The sequence below is a fragment of the Periplaneta americana genome, chromosome 15 (genome assembly GCF_040183065.1).
Source record: "Periplaneta americana isolate PAMFEO1 chromosome 15, P.americana_PAMFEO1_priV1, whole genome shotgun sequence".
NCBI lineage: Eukaryota > Metazoa > Arthropoda > Insecta > Blattodea > Blattidae > Periplaneta > Periplaneta americana.
In genome coordinates this window covers 150,587,996-150,613,905 of record NC_091131.1, presented here as the reverse complement: position 1 = coordinate 150,613,905, position 25,910 = coordinate 150,587,996, and the positions used below count along the sequence as shown (strand labels likewise).

The following is a 25,910-nucleotide window of genomic DNA, read 5'->3' as shown; positions in this document are numbered from 1 at the left end:
GTTACCCAGCATTTCCTCGTATTGGGTTGAGGGAAAACCTCGGAAAAATCTCAACCAGGTAACTTGCCCCGACCGGGATTCGAACCCGGGCCACCTGGTTTCGCGGCCAGACGCGCTGACCGTTACTCCACAGGTGTGGACGGCATTATTGTTAACTCTGACAATTTTATCTATGTCTGTTATGCATTATGTTGGTTTTTGACGGTCTGTATAGAAGGGTTATGGCGAAGGTATCTTGGGGGCAGCGGAGGCTACAAGCCCCCGGCTGTATCGTAAATGCAATGAATATCGTCTTTGCAGGTATGTGGAAGCATTGACACACAAATATATAGGCCTATAGATAATATGTAATTTTAGTGCCAGATAATATGTAGTTTTAGTGCTAGGTAATATGTAATTTTAGTGCTCACCTTGAATCTAATTCACGTCTTCATTCGTACTTTTGAATTGTCGATGTGATGTTTTGTAGTAATAAACCACTATTAACATTAACCTATACGGATATCGTTCGTAACATTGAAGTAGGTACACTGCACTGACGGTTCACTGCTCTCTGTTTACTGTTGATTTCACTCAACGCTGGTTAACTGTGTCGTGTTGAGGGAACGTCTGCTTAAACTCTGTTTCAATGCTCGGAATTAACATCGTTGTTGATGCCATCTAGTGTGGAGTTACTATTACTGAAGGTGTATTTATGTAGGAGATACAGAGCAGGGTTGGGCAGAATTATGCACTCTGTGCTTGCACCACAGTCTACTATATACAGTCACGAAGCTTGAGTTTTGAGGTGCTAGAAACAATAGACTGTGACGGCACTATTTTGCATTGCCTGTAATGAGGCGATATTAGCGATCCTAGTGGTGAGCAACTATGTAATGTTTGCATATTTACTACGTATTGAGCTTCGCGACTGTATATACTAGACTGTGCTTGCACGGTGCAGGCCCTACTACGAGAGAAGTGTGCTTATAGAGTGCACGAAAACCGGTTTATTCAAGTTGCGTACGTACTGTATGTTTCAAAAGAAAATGTTATTCTACCAAACTGAATAAGAACACAAAGTAATGAAACACTTCCTTAAACACAAAACAAAACATGTCTGTTGCACATTAATTCATATTACTCAATTTCTCAAGATTTGGAGAAACTGTATTAGCACAAGCTATGCGAAGAACTGCCGTTAAAAGCCGTCATTTCTTGTTTGAGATTTGTTTATTTTCGTAATAGAAAATCACTGTTCACATCTATAAGTGGAACCAAATAAACATAAAACATTATCACACAGCTTATGCAGATACTATCAGTCCGCAAGCAATGATACGTATTTATTAAAATAACAATACAGTGTGTAAAGAAATCCACTCATAAAAAGTATGTTTTTTTTATTCTGCATAATGTGATTATGTTTAGTTTTTAGGTCTTCATGTTACCTATTATTTCCAATGTATTATGTACTGGTAGACCAGTTTTTATAATTGATAGCATTCCCTTTATTAATTGAAGAATGACTTATAAATGCAATGTAATTTGGCTATCTTTGCGCATTATATTTTGCGTGGTTACTTATGTCCTGTGGTCTAAAAGTACCGGTAAAATAATTTTCGATTCTCTAAAACTTAACGACAGGTCTATACTGATTATCACATATTTATTTCACTTAAGACTTTGATTATAATAAGAACTTGTGTAATCAAGGTCCATGTATTTACGTCTTGTGATCTAAGAGTAATGTATGTTAATATAATTTTTGATTCTCTGAAACCTAACAATATGCTGATTAACGTAAAATTATACATTCTACTGGGTGTTCAGTTCAAAGCGTGTCATGGCTCGCTGTATGCCGTCATGTGGCTAGTTGATGAGCCTAGAGAATTCAATCTTCCTACACTTCCGCAGAGGTGTATTACATATGTGCCAGAGAAGTTGCCTAGCAAGTACGGCGTTCATTCAGAAGAATACTTACCGATACGTACGGTAACGCCGGTAGTGGCAGGAATGTGAACTGTTTCGAAACATGTACTGAGGTGAGTTTTTTCTTACTGTCGGGATATGGGGAGAGGGTTAAGACGACTATTTACGTATTTGTTGACATTAATTTCGACGGTCAACATGGACACGGAGCATTTGATTTGTGTTGTGGAATGTTGCCGTACGCAACCGATGATAACAAATGCCCTGCGTACGACTTGGCCGCGAAAAGCACAGTTCGAAAGAGGTTATGGTAGCACACCTTACAGACCGTCATCTGTTGCTACGACGTTCAAGTTATACCGTACACGTTATCAAGTACAGATTGAACGCCTTGATTAATAGGCAACTTCTGTGACACAAAAGCTGAAACTCGCTTCAAATCGCTGACTCATCAACAGTGACGTCATGACACACTTTGAAATGAACACCCAGTATAATGTGTATTGTGTAGGGCTATTTATGGATGTATGAACATGTTTTCTATCAATTGCTGCGTACGTATTTTCTTTCCTTTAATGCTCTGACCCACATCAATGAAACTTTGAATATATTTATTTTGTCCTAATTTTACATTAAACGTCGAAAATGGCCATAATCTGTCAATTTTAGATCATCACAGCGTTAAATTGTGTGATTTATGTACTGCTATTATGCGTCTGCTCTTCATCATCATGGCGGCAAGCGCAGCGTTCAATTTGTCTCGGTTTCCTCGTTCCGCGCAGCCGAGACTGTAGGGACTTAAACTAATCTGTTGTCAAGCATTTTATATTACTTCCGTCGTGTGAACTGAAGCCTTCGGTGGAATGAGGGATGGACTTCAGAGTCTATTCCAAACTACAAAACTCAAACTTCACTGTCATTCACTTATTCAGTAGGTAATTACAACTGATCTATTTGCTTAGAAAATGAATTAACAGACCTATTGGTAAAGAGGAAATTAAAATGCAATCCAAATGATCTAAAAGTTCTTCAAAGTATTAAAAATGACCAATAAATTGCGAAAAAAATAAAATAAAATTGACTTATCAGTTCAAAAACATAAAAAAATGCAATATAAGGAATTATTTTTTACGTTGATATTAACATAGGAAGGATTTCTATATTAATAGACATCGTCCTAGTGTGAAAAATAAGAGGATGACTTTTCATCAACATTCGCCCCTACTTAGCCTATTTTCCATGATCACAGACTACTACTTACTTACTTACTGGCTTTTAAGGAACCCGGAGGTTCATTGCCGCCCTCACATAAGCCCGCCATCGGTCCCTATCCTGAGCAAGATTAATCCAGTCTCTACCATCATATCCCACCTCCCTCAAATCAATTTTAATATTATCTTCCCACCTGCGTCTCGACTTCCCCAAAGGTCTTTTTCCCTTGGGCATCCCAACTAACACTCTATATGCATTTCTGGATTCGCCCATATGTGCTACATGTCCTGCCCATCTCAAACGTCTGGATTTATGTTCCTAATTATGTCAGGTGAAGAATACAATGCGTGCAGTTCTGCGTTGTGTAACTTTCTCCATTCTCCTGTAACTTCATCCCTCTTAGCCCCAAATATTTTCCTAAGAACCTTAATCTCAAACACCCTTAATCTCTGTTCCTCTCTCAAAGTGAGAGTCCAAGTTTCACAACCATACAGAACAACCGGTAATATAACTGTTTTATAAATTCTAACTTTCAGATTTTTTGACAGAAGACTAGATGACAAAAGCTTCTCAACCGAATAATAACACGCATTTTCCATATTTATTCTGCGTTTAATTTCCTCACGAGTGTCATTTATATTTGTTACTGTTGCTCCAAGATATTTGAATTTTTCCACCTCTTCGAAAGATAAATCTCCAATTTTTATAGTTCCATTTCGTAAAATATTCGATCACAGATTACTGCAGCACTAAATTCCTCAGCATACGACAGGCAAACACCACCCTCTCGCTGATCCTCTACAGTCTACAGGCAGAAGTTATCAACACAGACATTATGTAAACATCACCCTCTCGCTGACTCTATACAAGCAAAGGGAATCAACTCGGACGTTAGGTAAACATAGGTAGAAATCAAATCTGGAATCCACTCAGACGTCATTCATCAGGATTTGGGGATCTATCCGGACGCGGTCCTCAGAGAGAGGGGAGGCACCACAGCCCCGGACCCGTGCACGTCCTGTCCCTACGAGCCTGCTCTGTCGGCGGGCAAGATGAGTCCACAGTTCCGCTCTCGGATCCAAGTTTGCGCGCATTCTAGAATCTGATACGGAAAGTTTTTTAATTGCTTATTTAACGACGCTGTATCAACTACAAGGTTATTTACCGTCGATGGAATTGGTGATGGCGAGATAATATTCGGCGAAATGAGGTAGAGGATTCGCCATAGATTAACTGACATTCACTTTACGGTTGGGAAAAATCTCTGTAAAAACCCAATCAGGTAATCAGCCCAAGCGGGAATCGAACCCACTCTCGAGCGCACTCCGAATCGGCTGGAAAGCGTCTCAGCTGTCTGAGCTACGCCGGTGGCGGTATGAAGTTCAAGGAATAATATAATACACTTGTTTTATTTGGTTATTTAACGACGCCGTATCAACTACTAGGTTATTTAGTGCTGATGGAATTGGTGATAGCGAGGTGGTATTTGGCGAAATGAGCTCGAGGATTCCCCACAGATTACCTGACATTCGTCTTACGTTTGGGGAAAATCTCGGACAAAACCAACTAATCAGCCCAAGCTGGAATGGAACAGAGAATAGAAGAGAACAATGGAAAACTAAAAAAATACCGAAAGTCTTCGTAAATATTTAAAAGTAAATACGAAACAGGTTATACAGGTATATGCAGTACTACAACTTATTTTATCACTAATGAATGAATGTAAGTTCTTGTTTGCTATAATTTTATGATAATCTGTAGCCTAAGCTTCTTCCGACCATGAAACTGAACAGAGGATGATCAGTGAGGGGTGGGGAGGGGATGGATAAGGCGTGGTTTCCCTGCTTGCATTCCTGTCCCTCACTTAATCCCAAATTTCGATAATCCGAACAGATCCCTGTCCCAATTGGTTCGAACTAGCGAGGTTCTACTGTATAGCAGTAGCGGCCATTCGAATGAAGAAGGTGAAGAACATTTCACTTGTTATTTTGCGAGCCACTTGATTTATATTTCATGTATTAAATTATCCAATTTAAAAACTACAGCGCTATAAATCAATAAATGTCAAGTAAGCATCGCCAGGCTGTTTCAGTATTCCCGCTGTTCACGTCTCAGTTCCTCGAGCGGCAGCGACGAGGCGATGATTCTCAGATTTAAAATATTATTTTGTTCTTCTATGTTAGGGTGGTTGCTATGACAACGACTGCGACATTTCCCCCCGCACTTCTACATTCTTCAAGAAACGGGTGTTGCTGTGACGAACACGTGTTTGGCCTTCAGCCCAGCCGGTGCGCTTTGTATAATGGGTGACACGGAGATTTACGACTACTTGTCTGGCCAGCAACATGGCCCGTCCTGAAGAAAATTCTTTCCTAAAAATTCTGCTTCGTCAATTCTTCTTCCCATATAGGTCCTATTATGTTTTATGTTTTTAATTTTTGTGCTGATATCTTCATTCCTTTAATTTTTTATTCTTCTGGCCACTATTTTACTGTTCCTCATAGGAAAATTCTATTAAAAATTAATACTATGAAAGCAATGGAAAGAAAGTTTGATATTCCGAACACAGCCTTTTTAGTGGAAGTTGAATGAATTTTTGCCTTTCCTCAGTCTGTTTTCGTCGTGTTTTGTGTCGGTATGCCCATGTCGAGCTATTCAGTTGTGATAGGCCTAATTTTTAAAATATAATTTATTTTACTTATCACTTTATTAGGTGAAGATATTAAGTGCATTTCAGTTTTTAATTAATTTCTAATAAGTGTGTTAGGACCTACCATATAGTTTTTGTATATGTGTAAATGAATCCGTTCAATGACACAGTGTGTACATTAATTCAAACCTCGTTTAATCGCTGGTGTGAGCAGTATAAGAGATATCTATTGTTTCTAGACAGAACTCAACCAATTTTAGACATAAACTGTAAAAAGTTAAACTCACAAGCTGGTAAATCATACGAACTTAATTTTACAACTTCATGGTACCGCAAGCATCACTACATTGAAATACTATTTTGTTAGTCATGCCTACTACTTGGAGTTAAAAAACATGTGTGGAATGAAACTGGATTCAGTGATTTTCTAAAATAATGTTAGTCGTGCTCTACAAAAACATGAAAATTCGGAGGAACATTTTTTTAAAGCGCGTGCTGCAGTTCAAAAATTTACAGAAAAATATGAACACTATTGGGAATAACCTGAAAAAAAAGCTAGGCTATTGTTAGTGCAATATATTGAAAATGTTTGTTTAAACAGACATGTTATGCGGTCAGTCATCGACGCTGCTTTGTATTTAAGCAAACAGGAATTATCATTTCGGGACCATGACGAAAGCACTTCTTCGCTTAATGTGGAAATTTCAGATGGCCTACTGCACTATGCTAGAATTTTGAACGTAGCAAAAAGTAGAAGTGATTTCTCAGGGAGAAAGTACAGACTGCGGCTACAGTGGAAAAAGTGATGTAGAACATGATCGTAATTACAGGATATTGTTCTTCGTCAGCCTTGCTGATACTTCCAAATTTGACAATTACCTTACTTACTTACTTATTTACTTACTTACTGGCTTTTAAGGAACCCGGAGGTTCATTACCGCCCTCACATAAGCCCGCCACTGGTCCCTATCCTGAGCAAGATTAATCCAGTCTCTATCATCATATTTCACCTCCCTCAAATCCATTTTAATATTATCTTCCCATCTACGTCTCGGTCTCCCTAAAGGTCTTTTTCCCTCCGGCCTCCCAACTAACACTCTATATGCATTTCTGGATTCGCCCATATGTGCTACATGTCCTGCCCATCTCAAACGTCTGGATTTAATGTTCCTAATTATGTCAGGTGAAGAATACAATGCGTGCAGTTCTGCGTTGTGTAACTTTCTCCATTCTGTAACTTCTTCCCTCTTAGCCCCAAATATTTTCCTAAGAACCTTATTCTGAAACACCCTTAACCTATGTTCCTCTCTCAAAGTGAGAGTCCAAGTTTCACAACCATAAAGAACAACCGGTAATATAACTGATTTATAAATTCTAACTTTCAGATTTTTTGACAGCAGACTGGATGATAAAAGTTTCTCAACCGAATAATAACAGGCATTTCCCATATTTATTCTGTGTTTAATTTCTTCCCGAGTATCATTTATATTTGTTACTGTTGCTCCCAGATATTTGAACTTCTCCACTTCTTCAAACGATAAATTTCCAATTTTTATATTTCCATTTCGTACAATATTCTCGTCACGAGACATAATCATATACTTTGTCTTTTCGGGATTTACTTCCAAACCTATCGCTTTACTTGCTTCAGGTAAAATTTCCGTGTTTTCCCTAATCGTTTGTGTATTTTCTCCTAACATATTCACGTCATCCGCATAGACAAGCAGCTGATGTAACCCATTCAATTCCAAACCCCCTCTGTTATCTTGGACTTTCCTAATGGCATACTCTAGAGCAAAGTTAAAAAGTAAAGGAGATAGTGCATCTTCTTGCTTCAGCCCACAGTGAATTGGAAACGCATCTGACAGAAACTGACCTATACCAACTCTGCTGTACGTTTCACTGAGACACATTTTAATTAATCGAACTAGTTTCTTGGGAATACCAAATTCCATAAGAATATCATATAAAACTTCTCTCTTAACCGAGTCATATGCCTTTTTGAAATCTATGAATAACTGATGCACTATCCTTATACTCCCATTTTTTCTCCATTATCTGTCGAATACAACATATCTGGTCAATAGTCGATCTGTTAGGCCTAAAACCACACTGATGATCCCCGATAATTTCATCTACATATGGAGTTAACCTTCTCAAAAGAATATTGGACAAAATAGACTTCTTCGTGACACAAAGATGTATTTGGAGAAGTGTATAAGTTATATTCCCTCATTTTAATACTACCGTCTTACTAGCGTACCGGTCGAGAGGAGCTTCTCGTGTTTAAAACGAATAAAAACAAAACAAAGAAACTCAATGTCACAGTAGAGACTGTCAGCGTTAGGGAATATTTCGCTCCAAAAAGATATGTTGGACAAGATGATGGAATCACAGCCCCTCCATGAGAACGTTATTGGCAGGTTCGCAGCCCTGAAGCTATGGAGGATCAACTTAGTGTAAAGATAGGTAAGCAATAAGCATATGAAGAGTCCACTGCAAGAATGATGGATGTCACTTTCTTGTCGGAAATGAACCAAGACTGTTAATGTATAGCTTAAGACATATAGACTGTACATAGAGAGTTATATGGCATTAACACTGATAGTCATTGTCCAGTAATGATCGGAAAATCACAGTTAAGCTTTGATCGCTAAGCATTTCAAACTTTCAATTGCTTCTCCTGAAAAATATATTCCAAATGACATCCATCATTCTTGCAGTGGACTCTTCATATCTTAATTGACATGTACCGGTAAGTGCATTGATAACTGGCAGAAATAAATACAATTAAATCACTTTCACGATTGAAGGACATGGGAATTTATGGGAGAGAATTACTTTAGTTACATAGACTTCCGATTATCAATGCAACTAGCCTACATGAGCTTTGAAAACCTTGCAACAATTTTGTGCTTCACCTACTTTTTCAGGCACGAGCCGCTACTGCTGTATACACCCCATAATAATAATTAGGCTTTGTAATTCAACTACCTATAAACTGGAATGAGGTTGTCTGATACAAAGTATATGTGACGTCACAGCGCAGGTACAGGTACGTTAGTATACAAAATAGTTACGCATCCTCTCCTCTCTTCCTCTAGAACAGCGGTGACCAAAGTGGGTGTCGTGATTACATCGTGTAATCATAGACATTCAAACGGGTACGAGGAGCTTACTGTACATTGCTGTGTGTTTCATTCACGTACTGAAGGCAAGCAGTGGCGGTATCATGTCGCTCTACAAACTGTGTCTCTACAAGCAATAAGAGGTGGTATCGTAAAGAATGAAGAACGTTTTTCTTGTTCTTTCAGACAAAATGTAATAGGCTATTATGTTTACTTTGCTCAATGGTTCAATTAGGAGAATGTATATAGAAACATTAATTGCCACGCTGAATAATGTATTATTATTTTTAATATTATTATTATTATTATTATTATTATTATTATTATTATTATTATTATTATTATTATTATTACTGACCACTAAGTATGTGTTTCTATAATTCTTCTGTACGTGCATGAATATTGATATTTTTAGATCTTCTCCCTAGAAGGGTAAAATTATTAGGTTTTATTTCAATTTTAATCTTCTTAATCTTTAGATGAGGGTAACTGTTACAACTCTAAAAATTTCCTACTAGGACATAAATGCACATATAACAGTTTTAAAGTTATGCTATTTAGTTTTTTTTTTTCAATTGGAAAGTGTTATATTTTACGTTGTAACAGTTTTCCATTCTCAACTGTTGCTAAAAGCAATGCTCCATTTTGACTTGTAACACTTTCGCACTGAAAATATCCATGCTTCGAGTTTAGATTTTGCACACCTTGCAGTACTTACAATAATGGTAGCATAATGCTGCCTGCATTGTGTTAAACATAATGTTGTTATTAATTTTGTCTTCACCATCGATGTAGTATTGAAATATTAATCATCGTGCATATTCTTACACATTAGTATTTAATTCACTTTAATCCTTCATATTTTATATCCCTAAGAAAGTTCAATGTTGTATATATACTGCATATAAGAATAGTACAGAAACAGAGAAATTAAACCTGCAAGAAAGTTATAATAGAGATATAAAGAAGAGAAACATCAAGGGCTACAAAGACTAAAGATATTGAATCAGCAAAACAGGCTCCAAGCAAAGTTTTGTGCTACTCTGATCTTCAGGTCGTAGGCTACTTCTTTCATCTTGTGGTGAGTGTTCATCTTTATATTATAAAAGAAAACTGTCTGTTACAAACTCACAATATATGAATATGACCACCTCTGTGGTGAGGGTTTTCCTCAACCGTAAGCCAAATGCCAGGAGATTCGGGCCACAATGTCTCTGAATATCACCGGTCTCATTCATCATCGAAATCTTATCCATAACCACTGCCTGCTGGATCACATCCTTTGGCTGCGTAACTGCCTGCTCATTCCTCTTCCTTAGCATTGAGTTTCGTGTGGACATTATTGTCCAGTTTCGACACTAGAGCGCAGCAAGTAACTGCCGTTGAATTGGCTGTATTAAATGTGTAGAATTAATTATACTGTCTTATTTGACATCTTAGAAGTAATTACAGTGTTTGTCAGTTATTGTTTATTAATGATATGATTTTCTTCTTTAAAATAGGCTACATTGGAAGAAAGGAACATTCGGTTTGAAATACATTTAATTTTGTGAGATATAAAACTTGGTTTCCTGAAATAACAATATTAATTATAATATATTTGCAATGGTGTCTTGTTGTGCCCCTTTCTGCAAAGCGCACAGAGGAAAATTGAAATTCAGAAGATTATCATTTCATGAATTTCCATCTAATAGTGAGCTGCGGGAAAAGTGGTTAAAGGTTAAATATTATATCAAGAGAAGGTGACAAAAGAGGAAGTAAGTGGATTCCTTCTGATCGTTCATGTGTGTGTAGTTTACACTTCAAACAAGAAGATTTTAAAGAAGATACAAAATATAGGAAACTGAAAAATTTGTCGATACCAAGTATATTTCCTGGATATCCTTCATACAAGAAACCTTCTAACAAGAGGAAGAGAAAAGTCAGAAACTCAAGTTCATCATTCTCCGAGAAGAACAACGTCTCAAGATTGGCTGCACAATGTCAGGAGGACATTGAAGCCGAATATCGTGAGAAAGACATAGAAGCCGAAATTATAAAAGACAAAGGCAGATGTAAACGTATATTCCAGACATATTGCTGTTCATGTAAATACTGTAAGATTAAGTGAACTGGAATACCATAAAAAATTAAATAAAAATCTTCGAGCGAAAGTGTACAGACTCGAAAACAAAATTGTGGAAATAGAGAAGGAACTTCAAGAGGCGAAGGAAGAAATTAATAGCTATACTGAGACAAAGTCAGTAAAAGGTAAAAGGTAAAGGTATCCCTGTAATATGCCATGAAGGCACTTAGGGGACATGGAGGTATAGTCCCATGGTTTCCATGACCTCGTCACTAGAATGAGGTGGTGTGGTCAGCACCACAGGAAAGACCTGTTAATCAATTTTATAGGAGGATGAGTGAACCTCAGGTCCGTTCTGAAAGTTTGGCAACAAGAAAAAATCCTGTCACCACCTGGGATCGAACCCCGGACCTTCTAGTCCGTAGCCAGTTGCTCTACCAACTGAGCTACCTGAGAGAAAGTCAGTAGATAACAGGAAGGAATCAGCACATGATGGCTACAAAATGGCTGCATATATATACTGGATCAAATTAGAAATTAAAAAAAAAATCGTCCAAAATGGTCCGAGCCAATTATTCGGTACTGCTTATGTTGGCGAATATCGCCTCCTAAAGGCTACGACTTTGGAAGAAATTTGAAATTAATACAAGCACCGTCGCGCAGCATATTAGATAGGCATATGGGCTCAACGGAATATGGCATTGGTGTTTCCCCTTTAATTAAACAGACACTTAAGTTAGAAGCCACAAAATTGAATGAAATTGAGAAAGTAGTTTCTCTTATATGCGATGAAATGGCAATAAAAGAAAGCTTGCTTTATAATAAAGAAAAGGATAAAATTTTTGGTTTAGTCGAAGCTGAAGGAGTTTCTAATAAAGAAATAGGAATAAATCCCGTCTTAGCCAACAAACTTCTGTGTTTAGTTATTCATGGATTATTTACCAAGTACACAATACCGGCAGCATATTTCATGGTACGAAATTTGCAAGGAAATGATCTGCTCTTATTAGTTCAGCAAGTGTTGAAAGCTGTAAAGACTTGGATTTCATGTGCTTTGGCTTGTAACTGATAACCATAGAACTAATACTGCTATGTTTAAGGGTTTAGGCAGCGGAGATCTACAGCCTTGCGTAGCACACCCATGTAACTTGCAACATAATTTATATTTAAGTTTTGATTACTGTCACATCATCAAAAACATCCGTTCACAGTTTCTAGACCAGGATATAGCAGACAGAGAAGGAATGATCAGTTCAAAATTCATCAAGGAAATATACAGGATACAAAAGGACTTAGCTGTGAAACCCATTCGATTTCTAATGAGGAAGCATGTCGAACCCAGTTCCTTTGAGGAAATGAACGTTCTTTATGCTGTACAGACATTTTCACTGGAAGTTACAAGCACTTTGGACTATATGAAGGACAATCATATAGTCCTACGTCTGACATCTCGGGTAAATTTTTCAGAAGCAGGACCAACAATACGTTTCATGAAAAATGTGTACAAATTTTTTACTGTACACAACATAAGCGATAAATTATCTGTTTACAGTATTTTACTCGGCATTTCTTTTCGGGGACGGGGGAGAATTTTTTAATGAGCGCAAAATTTATCACACTTCAAATGGGCCTTTTATATATGGGGAAGTTACTTTGTGGCAATACTGAACTTAATAAAACAGTAGACCAAGTGTCCGTATAACAATTTCATGGATTGGAAGATACTGCAGGAAGATACCACGTACTGTCGTTAATTCAAACCGTGATTTCCAATAATCTTGTAGCTCGGTTAAAGGAAGCATATATTTTTTCGTAAATATGTTTAAACTTGTTGAAATATTTTATATAAGTTTCAAATATTATTTTTATTACGTTAATTGATTTTAATAATAATTTTAGTAAATGCCTAAAGCAAGTATAGGCCTACTTGTTTGGATGTAGTATCGCTTAGAAAAAAAATTAAGTTTTAATTTCAGTATTAATAGTATTACATATTAAGCATTGCGGAAGGATTCGGACACCCTGGGCCATCGTTTCCATAAGCCCTTGTCTCTTCTAGTACCTAAGACTTCGTAATAATAGTTATTTTAGGGTATTCTGCATATATTGATAATGTTAATAGTGGTGGGCACTACCTGCCACCTAGCGGCAAAATAACTTTTTTCAAGACTCGCACATAAGCGTTGATTGAGCAGGCAGTGTAAACAGCCATAGGATGTGATCCAGCAGGCAGTGTCCATAACAAATCAGTAATACATATACAGTCGCCATCTAGTTCACAACAATAGAACTAGTCTCAACAATAGTACACAGGCCTTCGGATTTCACCCAGAAGATTAACTCACGATGTGACCAAAGATGATGAAGCGAGTATAAATAATTGCAGGGGAAAATATATATATGAATGACATCACAAGCAGCCAGGGCCATTGTTATTTTTGACATGAGGGCTTGGCCAAAAGAAGTTCAAATCAGATTGACACATGTCTCTATAAATTTCTTACTTGTTTGCCAAACACAGTAACAAACCAGGTAATTTTGTTTTTAGACAATTGTGCTGGACAAAACAAGAACAAATTCATTTCCTCATTACTTTTGTACTGCGTAACTAACCTGAGTCATATAATGTCATAACTAGGGAAAGGAAGTTCATGCATTTGCATATTTGTTCTCTATCGTTGTGTGAATATGCTGAAAGATTATCTACATGAATCACAAATTTCTGAATACAATGATATTACTTTTATTGTGCATAAAAGTGCATATTTTGCCTTTTATTTTAACATTTATGCAGGGAAACTCCATATTATGAATGTTTATTTGTCTTTCCCTCATTTTTAAAAGTGTGTAACCTCGTAAACAAGACTAATTTATGTTTATGAATTTTGAACGTAACGATGACGCCTTCATGGGAAGCCTCTCAAGTTAGCAATTTGTATTCCTTTATTGCAGTCTTTAGCAGATTTCGATAGAACAATGTCCAGTTTAACATCAGTTCCAGGAAATGTAGGAGATAAGTGAACGAGAAAACAGCAAATATTCTTTCCAAAAACCCTGGCTATTATCAGCTTAAAGAAATTCAAGATATAGCCTACTCGAAGGAAAAACACCCCAAAAACCAACAAAATTTCTATAGAACAGCTCCCAGATTTTGTGCAAACCCCTCTTACTTTTTGTGACGTAGAACGAAGTTTTTCGCGCTACAAAGCTATGCTGAGAGACGACAGGCGAAGAATGACAACAGAAAACATACGTCACTGCTTAGTTGTGAACTGTAAGAGCATAAATGGAGCATACAGCAATGAGGCAACCACTTCAAAATCCATAGACTAAACGTAAGTTACCTATACCTTATTATTCTGTTAAAATAATCTCTCAGACTGATAATGCATATTTTGTAGCATATTTATCTATTTTTACGGCATAAATGCATACATATTCTTCACGTTTTCAGGGCATGAACTTCCTTTCCCTGGTCATAGCACAGAAATTTTTAATCACAGGTCATACCCAGAATGAGAATGACTGTGCATTTTACTATTGAACGGTGGGGGTGGGAAGAGTTCTTAAAGGAGGACCTATTATACTGCCAATGACGCAATAGGTACCAGTACTGAAATTGGTCAAGAGAAAAGGCAATACCCTATGTACAAAGTCAATGAACTAGATACACCAGACATCTTAGATTTGAAATACTTAACACAACAAATGGAAAATAATTTTTCCAGAAATGAAAATGGTGATAATGTAAACTGGTCTAAGATGAAGACCGTGGAGGTTAGAAAACAGGATCCTTTCGCCATCTCTTTTAAGCACTCCTATGAACAAGGTGATTTAAAAAAAAAACAAGTATTCGACAAAAAAGGAAAGGCAAGTCTTCTTTAGCAATACTAAAGCCAGCATTTTCTTCGCCTCCAGAGATAATTGCGGAGGGGGGGGGGTGGGGGAATTTGCTTGATGTTTGTAAAAGTGGTATCATTCCAAGCATCCATGCTCAATTTTTATAAAACTTTGAAAGTTTCCAATGGTGTTGAAGAAAATAGAGTTACATTTGACTAACAAATAAACACATGCTTTTTCTCACTACAAGATGCAATTTATTTATTATTATTATTATTATTATTATTATTGTAGTCATCCTGGTTGGTGTAATTTATTTCTTTTTATTGTTGTAATAATCCTGATACCAACCAATCTCATTTTGTTTCCAAATCTATATTTGACATATTTTTCCATTGCATTATCTGAACTTATTACATAGTCATATTAGGAAAAACCTGTTGCAAATAATAAAATATTATGTAATACAGTTATAGTATATCTGAGAAGTTTTGTCTGGATATTTTAATGCGAAAGTATTGCAACTAAAAAAAAAGTCACATAAAAATTACATAAAATAAATACCGACAAAATTAATTTTTTAATAAACTTCATCATCATCATCATCATCATCATCCTTCACGAATTAGGCCTCTGTAGACCTGTTTCGGCCCCATCTAGCAGTCTTCTTAAAGGTCTTCATGGTCGACGATGTCCTCTATGCTTATACTGCATCATAATTTTTGGGATTCTTGAATTTTCCATTCTTCTTACATGATCTAGCCAACTGAATTTGTATCTGCTAATTTTTTCTTCTACTGACTCTACTTCTAATTGTTCTAAAATTTCTTCGTTCCTTTTTCGGTCTAAAAGAGTATATCCTGCTGTCCTGAAAAATTTAATTTCCTTTGCTTTGATTCTGTTCATGTCTCTTTTCTTTAATGTCCAAATCTCACTTCCGTATAAAAGGGAGGGTAATACTAGTGTATTATATATTTTTATTCTTGTAGATTTTTGTACTAATTTAGCTTTTACTGTATTGTTTATTATTCCTAGAATTTGTGTAAATTTGGTAATTTTCTTGTTCACATCTTTTTCATTTTGATAAAATATTTCACAACCCATCCTCACCTTCTCGTGGTCCACCCTGTTTCTACCAACGATGAAATGGCGACCGAGTCACAGCGGTATAACTGTTTCATCAAATGCAGAGGAAATGCTGCATTACAAGCCTGTCCAGAGGCTAAAAGTAGCAGCCCCACTACTGGACTACCTAACGATAAGGCTAGTAACCTATCTTGGGGAAAATTACATTACTTTCAAGCCTCAAAAAAGCAGTATAAGGATTTAATAAACTTCTATAACAATAATTAATGTATATACCAATTTTCATTGATGTGAGATGATTATCTGATTTACCATCTACAATGGAAACTTTAGGAAAATGTATTATACATCTTTCGCGTGTTAAATATTTTAGTACCTGGTTAACTAGTTTCAGAGTTCTGAAGATGGCCCATAACAGGCTGATACTAGTTAACCAGGTACTGTAATATTTAACACACAAAACATCATAATACATATTAGGAAGTGATATAGTATTAAAAGTTGTGTAATCAAAATGGAAAACTTTAAATGGCTCTACTGAAAAATCTCTATTTTTGAGTTGTAAGAGTCTCGTTCTGAGTCATCAAGTTATTTTTCAATATGATATCATTAAAAGCGACATACGCAGCAGATTAAATCGGTTAAGGCACTTGCCTGCCGATCCTGAGTTGTGCTCGGGCGCGGGTTCGATTCCCGCTTGGGCTGATTTCTGGTTGGGTTTTTTCCGAGGTTTTCCCCAATCGTAAGGAAAATGTCAGGTAATCTATGTCGAATCCTCAGTCTCATCTCGCCAAATACTGTATCTTCTCACTATCACCAATTCCATCGACATTAAATAACCTCGTAGTTGATACAGCGTCGTTAAATAACCAAGTAAATAAATATGCAGTAGATTAGCTGATTTTCATTTAGTATGCCAATTGAAACTATGTTCAGCTATTCACCCCGATATTGACAAACTGGGGAAAGCTAAAAGGTACTAGCATTCCTCTTCAGAACATGTGCACCACGAATAATAATATTATGCGACTGTCTCTATTATATTATTATACGGAAGGCATTCTGGACTCTCAAGTTTATCATACTGGAGAGAACACTCAGCAAAAAATTCAGAATAGAAATATTGGAGACCCGCGTAACTCCTGTACTGTTATATGGGTGTCAGACATGGTCTCTCACTGCCAAACTTCGTCTCCAAATATGCCAAAGGAAGATGCTGAGAAGGATACTGAGGGACAGAGTTCCAAACGAAGTGCTACAAAATATGTCAGCAATTAAAGATCCAGCACTGCAAGCCACCAATACCAAATGGAAGTGGGGAGACCATGTTGCAAGACTTAGAGATGGAAGATGGACGCAGAAAGTCACACTATGGGACCCCCGCATTGGCAAGAGATCAGCAGAAGACCAAGAAGAAGATGGACCGACCTCTTCAGTGAACGAGTAGGAAGCCATTGGTCAAGCAGAGCAAGAAATAGGGAAGACTGGAAAAACCTAAGAAAACAAGTGAACAGTGACTAAAACCAGTGCGACAGAAACAAGTGAACAATATCAAAACACTGCAGAATGTGAACCAAGTGAACAATTTCAAGCATGTAAACACCTCTTATGGGGAGTAGCTCACAGCGTGAGACAAATAGAGCTCTCCCTCTATAGGAGGAGGCCTTTGCCCTTAACAGGACATTTTTAGATTAATCATTTCATTTCATTTCAGTGTTCTGTATTGCATTGTGTTACTTACAAACCACCTTCAAATACGCCACTGGCGACGACATAGCCAGCGGTGAGTCAAAGTATATCTCACCCCTACTTATGAGTTTCGCATCCCTGTACTAGACCCTTCAGATTCATCCACTTCATCTGATGAAGAACACATAATTTTAGAAATTTATCGAATAACTGTTTTCAAACATTCTTTTTCTGGCACAGATGGACCTATAAAATTGGCTCACCTCCTTCTTGTTATTTACTTACTGTTATCTTATTTATTTCCTCATAGATATAGTGCTACAGTGCTGGACGATCAATAATATCTATTAAAATATTGTAGACCTAGATGTGAAATACTTTTTGTGGAGTGGCCAATGAGTATTATAATTACTCTTATTAAATTTGTAATATCAAATTCTGTATATTTTCAGAAACCTAATCTTGAACATCATACTTCACGTACCGGGACTTCTCATGAAATACCAGATAATAGTGACCGGATATTGACTTATGATGAATATAGTCAGGTATGACCAACATTTTACAATGTGACTCAATGAAAGTTCTTAAAATATTGGCTAATGTTGTATTAAGTTGTGAAATAAGAATATTAAAATTACCAATGTAATTCCAAATATGAAATAAAAATGTCATGAAAATGATGTTCTTTGCCATTATACAGCAAGGTATGTTAAATATTTGTCCATTGTAAAATTCTTGCAAATCCAGTTTTCTTCCATTGCAGTATTTTTTCTCTTTGCTGTAATCCTTCCCCGAGATGAATGATAAGAAAGATGATGGTTTTTTTTAGCCTCCCCAAAAATATATATATAGACTGTTAAAATTTCTCTCATTTCAATTCCTCAGGATTTGTAAGAGGCTTCTCAAGACACATGCACGCACGCGCACACGCACACACGCGCGCACGCACGCACGCACACACACACGTGTTCTGCCCAAAGGCAGGCCTTTCACTGCAAACCCAGCATTCTCAAATCTTTCCTATTCTCTGCATTCCACTTAGTCTCTGCACATGATTCTTATGCAGTGACACCTCATATATTATTAAACTGACCTTTGAAATGACCTTAAAATTCAAAATATATCAATCAAAGTAAATTCATGATTAATATTTGAGGAGAAAAATTTGCTCTGGTGCCGGGGATCGAACCCGGGTCCTTGGTTCTACGTACCAAGCACTCTGACCACTGAACTACGCCGAATTCAATCCACAGCACCGGATCGAATTCTCCTCCTTCAATGTTTCCCTTTGTGGCCTGACTGCAAGTTAGGCATATATGTTGACTAATATGTCCAATGTCAGCTGCCATTATACTAGGAGCGTACTCAGCTGAGTGACTTATTTGGCCGAGATTCAGCAGTTAAGTGCGCAGTAATCTGTGCAGACATATGCACTGCTAGCTATGAGAATATTATAGATTTATTAATTTGTCATACAGAATATTCTCTGTAATATTGACAATTAATATTTGAGGAGAAAAATTCGCTTCGGCACCGGGGATCAAACCCGGGTCCTTGGTTCTACATACAAAGTGCTCTGACCACTGAGGTACACCGAATTCAATCCACAGCACCGGATCGAATTCTCCTCCTTCAATGTTTCCCTTTATGACCTGACTCCAAGTTAGGCATATACGTTGACGTATATGTCCAATGTCAACTGCCATTATACTAGGAGCACACTTAGCTGAGTGACTCATATCGTCGTTGTTTCTGCAATAACTCCTATGTGCAAAATACACAAATTTTCAGTAGGAGGAAAAAACACATTTATTCATCTTCATACGTATTGTGAATTCTTACATTTTCGAAAGGAAGAAATATAATTACATATAGGAGATTTTATTATTTGTTGTATCACTATTTAAGTTAATTTAATAGAAAAATAAATCTGAAAATCGATAAATATGTCACATAGGAGTTATTGCAGAAACAACGACGACATGTAGCTACACACAGGGTTGCCAGGTGATGAGTGATATTATGGTAACATGATACCGGTACTGAAGTTATCCTTTTCTACCAAAGATTATAATAAATTCTTACACTACGAAATATGCAGTTTGTATCAGAACTTTATTTTTCACTAAATAAACTCAACCTTAAACCAACAATTCTCTTTATGCCTCAAAACCTTTGATTAAACCAGTTTCATAATGTTGAAAAATTAGACAAGCTAAATGTACAAAATTGTGTTTGTTTTTGAGCAACATTAAACTGACACTGAGAATTTATTTTAACAATACGATAAAATTAAAATTCAGTCATTCAACATTATTCATCTCATATCTATATATAATCAGCTCATGATCTTTGTTATTCTATCAGAATAAATCACAATCTTAACTAATCATTACAGCACGCAGACTTACGATCTGGATTCGTTTCAGCCTAGCAAAATCTTTAAGTGCCACGGCCGATCTTCACAGGAAAAGGAAAACCTCTTTTAGAATTTCAATAATTTCACCAAAATCCCACAATATGCACAAAAGAAAAACTCGGTGGGCTATAATTCAATTAGTTTTAGAGAAAAACCCAAGTACAGTGGCCAGTTTACCTTCACATCATGGGTTGAGATATAGGCCTATGGTTCCCAAACATGGACACCAAGCCTTTCCGGTCTGAGCTGATGGCTCAGCTCTAGTCAGCTACTGTACAGACTGACTCAGTCTGCACCATCGAACTGGCGGCCAAAGGGCCATCGACGCATGCGCGTAGAAACGAGAAAACATATCAGAATTTACCACATCGAAAATCTTTCTCTGAACGCACATGCTCTAAAATTATAAATAAACAGCAATCACACATGTCATTACATCCTGCCGGATTACAAAGACAAATCATTCATACACATACCGTTACAATATCAATATTTACAAAGCAGGGGATGCTTGGATTGTTTTTTTTTTAACGGCAGGTCTGCAGCTCTTAACTAATCATGTACAACAGATGGCGAGGGATAAAGATTTTTGTTTGTCATGTAATTCAACGTTTTCGAAGTTACATGAAATTCTGTCCTAACCTTGTATGCATTAAAAGTAAATATGTCGGTTGCTACATTAACCATTTTTTTAGTAGGTTATTTTACGACACTTCATCAACATCTTAGGTTATTTAGCGTCTGAATGAGATGAAGATGATAATGCCGGTGAAATGAGTGTGGGGTCCAGCAACGAAAGTTACCCAGCATTTGCTCATATTGGGTTGACGGAAAACCCCGGAAAGAACCTCAACCAGGTAACTTGCCCCGACTGGGAATCGAACCTGGGCCACCTGGTTTCGTGGCCAGATGCGCTGACCGTTACTCCACAGATGTGGACTTAACCATTGTACAGTATCGTTTACTCTCCGTTGCTTACACTCCCACTCCCCTTTGCGCTGCATATGTCTCGACATTGTGAATTTTCTCTCTTCATTCAATTGCACTTTGGAATTTTTTTCAATTTCACTTGTCGACTATTGATTGCTTCTCAGTTGGGATTATAGCCTGGTTCGTTACGAATCATTTACACAATTGTGAGCGTTCTATCACTTCGCATTCTCGAGTTACACTGCCAAGGCTACTATGGGACCTGCCAATTCGTGCCTAAACTTCCCCTCTACCGCAGTGAAGATAGATGATGTGACTCACTCAACTCAATGATACGTTGGATACATTTACCCTACTGTCGGTCTCCATTTACTTTATTGGAATGTGTCGCATAGTTTAGGAATTATATGCATGACAAAACTGGCCTGAAAATGTATCAACCGAATTTCTGGGATATTACTTAGTGTTGAACAGAACTTATACACGCTAAAAAAAATAAGAATGGCTTTAGTATAAATTTTCTGGCTTAAACACATTGGAGATTTGAAAGTAGGCTCTATTAATATCCTTCCAGCCTGTTACTGACCAGAAGAAACTAATACACAGGGAATAGGGGTTGCCAATTTCAGCTCTAGAACAAATATTCAACTCAATATCATTAAATGATACAGTGAGTCTACTAGAGCTTAATATTCATAGAGTGAACAGTAAGTAATATCCATAATTTCAGGGAGTTGTTTGAGATATTTCAAACAAAACAGTTTAATACAATTTTGCTCGTTTTTGCTTCCTTTTGGAGATAAAAATTTTTTTATATGAAACATTTCATAGCATGTTTTGGGAAAGCTCCTGATTTAATCCCAATATACTCAGTCAATTTAAGAGAGCAATGAATAAAATTATGATAATGAATGATTGAAAGAATTTTAGTTTTGTTCTTCAAATGTGCACAAATTTAATCCGGATAAATGTAAGATTGTTGTTGTTTTCTAATGCCAGGCATATGACAATAAAGTCATTTGACCTCTTGCACTCCAATATTTTTCAAAGATATTATCATGGTCAGCCACTGAAGCACAGATTTTGAGGTGTTCCGAATCCATTTCTTGGTTTCAGTTGCACAATGGGCAGTTAGGGGACTGATATATTCCAATTCTATGCAGGTGTTTGGCCACATAATCATGGCCTGTTGCCAATCTAAATGCAGCTACAGACGATTTTCGTGGTAAATCGGGAATTAACTGTGGATTATGATGCAGAGAGTTCCATTTTTTCCCCTTGAGATTGTGTTATCAAATTTTGTTTGTTGAAGTCTAAGTATGTAGATTTAATAAATCTTTTCACAGAGTAATACGTAGATTTAGTAGCAGGCTTGTTCTCTGGAGATCAAGGATCCATCGGTGTATAAATGAAGCCAGTTTTGTGGAGGGTACCTAATATTAATTGTCTCTAAAGACAATTGTTTCATTATTTCAGTGTTTACTTCTGATTTCAGTATTTCTTCTGTTAAATTTAGATTATATTCTATATGTAATAGAGTTAAAGGGTTTGGTTTAATTTGTAAGTTTTCTTTTAAATTCGGGATATTGATTTTCTGTTTTAATTCTTGAACCATGGATATGAAACTTTTTTGAGTTTTCAGTCTACAGAGAGGACTGTATGAATGCCAATTGTTTCCTGGGAATCTGATAAGTTTTTCATATTGAATCAGTGCTTTTTCTTATATTGTCATTTTGATGCTGTTAATATTAGTGAGGAATCTCATAGAATCTATGGAGTTGTTTTGATTCCACCAGTAATGGCCTGTGAGCTTGGTTTTAAACATATTCTACTTCGTTTATGACAGGTGAAGTAATTAAAATTTCTCCGCAGTATGTCAGCACTGACTGTATAAACATTTTGAATGTAGTTTATAAAGTATTCCTGGAGCATCCCCAATTCTTTCCTGCTAGATTGTAAAATTCTTTTGCTGAACGAGAACGAGAAATTAATGATATTACTTATGGTTCAATCTGTATAAGGAGAAATACAGAAAATTGATTTAAAAAGCAATGGAATATATGAGGCACTGCGTATAGCAGGGGTGAACTCAACAAAGAATCACGATTTCAAGTTTGCTCCTAATACAACGTATCCACAATGCCTCATACTCTTTCCAGCATAATTATTACTATTTTCTTTTCTTCTTCATAGCTGCCGAGTAGTGCATTGCAGTTATCTGATTCAAAGGAGGATCTCCTATAAGATATTCTGCACAACAGTCTTGCTAAGGAAAACAAGGAGATTCTAAGACTGAGAAAAGTACTGGTATTGAAAGTAAGTAATACTTTAGTAAATATAAGTTACATAAATCAAAATGTATGTTGCTGACAGACCTTTTATAAATGTTATAACACTGGCTCTTCATCTGACAAACATTTATTGAAATCAATTTTTAAACACATACTTCTTTACTTTGTAGACAAGATATATTCATATCAGCTTTGGGACTGTAAGCTTTCCATTAAGAACTTTATTTTATTTCACTTCCACAAGGAAATACGTATGTGTTATTATTATCTGCTTTATACCCACCTTCCTTTTAGTACATAATAATGAATTGACACACATATCAGTAGAGCCCGGATTTTATGTAATATGGAAATGAGAAATATGTACTGTACATAAAGTGGCAAAATATGTAGATAAATATGTAATAAATAGGGCAAGGTAATTAATGATTTTGCATCTTTTTCTTATGAAGGTTTAAACATTGCTAGCATATATGGAAATGTATGACATTAAAAACCGGGTTAAATAAAAGCAATTCGTTAGGGCATTTTTTTGCATTTTCTTAATTTTTTTACAGATGTCATTTTTTAGCAATTTTTAGGTCATTTTGAGTATTTTTTACACTTTTTAGGAAGGCTGTGACATTATTTGTATTTGATTTGAGATTTTTATTATAATTCAGTATTTTCCTTGTCAATACAATTTCTTGGAATTAAGTAGATGTTTGCTAGCTTCTACCCCTATTTTTCAAGGTATGTGCATAATGAACTTGCCCACTTCTAGGAATTTTATTCAAATTCCTAGAGCGTATGCTAGCTTGTACCCCTATTTTTCAAGGCATAATGAACTTGCCCACTTCTAGGAATTTACCCACACTCCCACAGAGATTCCTTTCTCCAGGTAAACTGGCATTGTTATGCTGTTAATTGAGGTGGTCAGTTGTTTCTAGTCGTCTGTGTGAACAGGTCAAGAGCAAAATGCCTAAAGTAAAGGAAACTGCTAGTGTTAAATTAAAGGCATTTGTTTCAAAATATGGAGAAAATATTTTTTCAATGGACGGTCGTATTTTATTCTGCAAGATCTGTGATGTGAGAGTGGCTGCTGAAAAAAAGTTTATGATAGAACAACACATGTCACGGGAGAAACATAAACGTGGCCTGCAGAGACTTGAAAATAAATCCAGTGTAAACTTACAGCAAATGCTTCTGGGGGATACGTGTTCAACGTTTTCGCCATTTTGTGAGAAACTATGCGAAGCTTTTCTATCGGCTGATATTCCACTTCACAAACTGAATCATCCTAAGCTCCGAACTTTCTTAGAAGAGAATTCCAGATCCTAGAACATTGAGAAGAACATACATAGCTCGGTGCTATGACAAAACTTTGAAAAAAATAAGAGAAATGATTGGAGAAAGAAATGTATTCGTATCCATTGACGAGACAACAGACTCTATGGGCTGTTATGTAGCTAATGTTATTGTTGGAGTTTTAGAAGCACGCAGCCCTGGAGAACAATTTCTACTACATTGTGAGCATCTGGACAAAGTCAACTGCTCGACGATCAGCTTAGTATTTGACCATGCATTGAGAATATTTTGGCCTGATGGGATTCGAAATTCCAATGTATTGCTTTTTATAACAGATGCAGCACCCTACATGATGAAAGCAGCTGCTTCTTTAAGTGCACTGTACCCAAAAATGGTACATGTGACGTGTTTAGCGCATGCATTACACCGGGTTGCAGAAGAAGTACGTGCAAATTTTCCTGAAGTGGATAAATTAATTGGATGCGTGAAGAAAGTATTCTTGAAAGTCCCCTCTCGAATTTCAGCATTCAAAACAGAAGCTCCAGAAATCCAATTGCCATTTTCACCTGTTTTGACTAGATGGGGAACATGGCTCCAAGCTTGCAGTTATTATTGCAAGAATTTCGATGTTGTGAAGAAAGTGGTTGATTCTTTTGATAATGGTGAGTCAGTGTCAATAAAAAAGGCGCAAGAACTGTTAGCTGATAAAGAAATTGCTGGTAAACTTTCTTACATAAATACTAATTTTGGATTCCTTCCTGATGTCATAACTGCACTGGCAAAATCCCAAGTGACATTAGTGGAACAGCTACAAATAGTGGATAAAGTGGTGAATGATTTGAGCCGTGCATGTGGTAAAGTGGGTGATGCAGTGTCAATGAAAATGAAAAACTGTCTAAGCAAGAACAGGGGGTACACAACATTGTGTTCAATTGGCAGAGCTTTGTCTGGTGACAATTTTTCTCTTCCTGACTGTGAATTAAATCCAGGAGATATTGCTTGCTTTTAGTTTGCTCCAATTGTTTCCGTTGAAGTAGAGAGAAGCTTTTCCGTTTATAAGTCGGTACTAGCAAACAATAGACAATCATTTTTGTTTGAAAATCTCCGCCAAGTTTTGATTGTTAACTGCAATTCAAAATTGTTGTAAAAGTGCACTTGAAATGAATTTTCTGCAATACAAGGTACTGTAACATGGATTTTTTTAAATTTTATGTAGTTCAGTAATCAAGTGAGTACTTAACGTAATTAAAAGTATTTTCATTGGCAATGCTTTACTTTTTATTGGTCATTTTTTTGTTTTTTTTTTAGGTCATTTTTTTGTATTTTTTAGGTCATAAATGCATTTTTTATTTTGCATTTTTTACCAATTTATAGGTCATTAAATGCCTTGCCCTAGTAA

At 36.5% G+C, this 25,910-nt stretch overlaps 1 protein-coding gene across 5 annotated transcripts in view; it reads left to right on the top strand.

Moving 5' to 3' along the window:
• The first annotated feature begins 17,126 nt into the window (after positions 1-17,126).
• Positions 17,127-25,910, top strand: part of LOC138715446 (uncharacterized) — a 69,537-nt gene continuing 60,753 nt past the window's right edge. For 4 of the 5 annotated variants that reach the window (XR_011336347.1, XR_011336345.1, XR_011336344.1 and 1 more), the window contains exons 1-2: positions 17,127-18,129; positions 23,127-23,249. The gene's annotated coding sequence lies outside the window, so the exon portion shown is untranslated. Of the gene's footprint in view, positions 18,130-23,126; positions 23,250-25,039; positions 25,174-25,910 lie in introns of those variants that run through there. The other variant, XR_011336342.1, reaches the window with a different exon arrangement.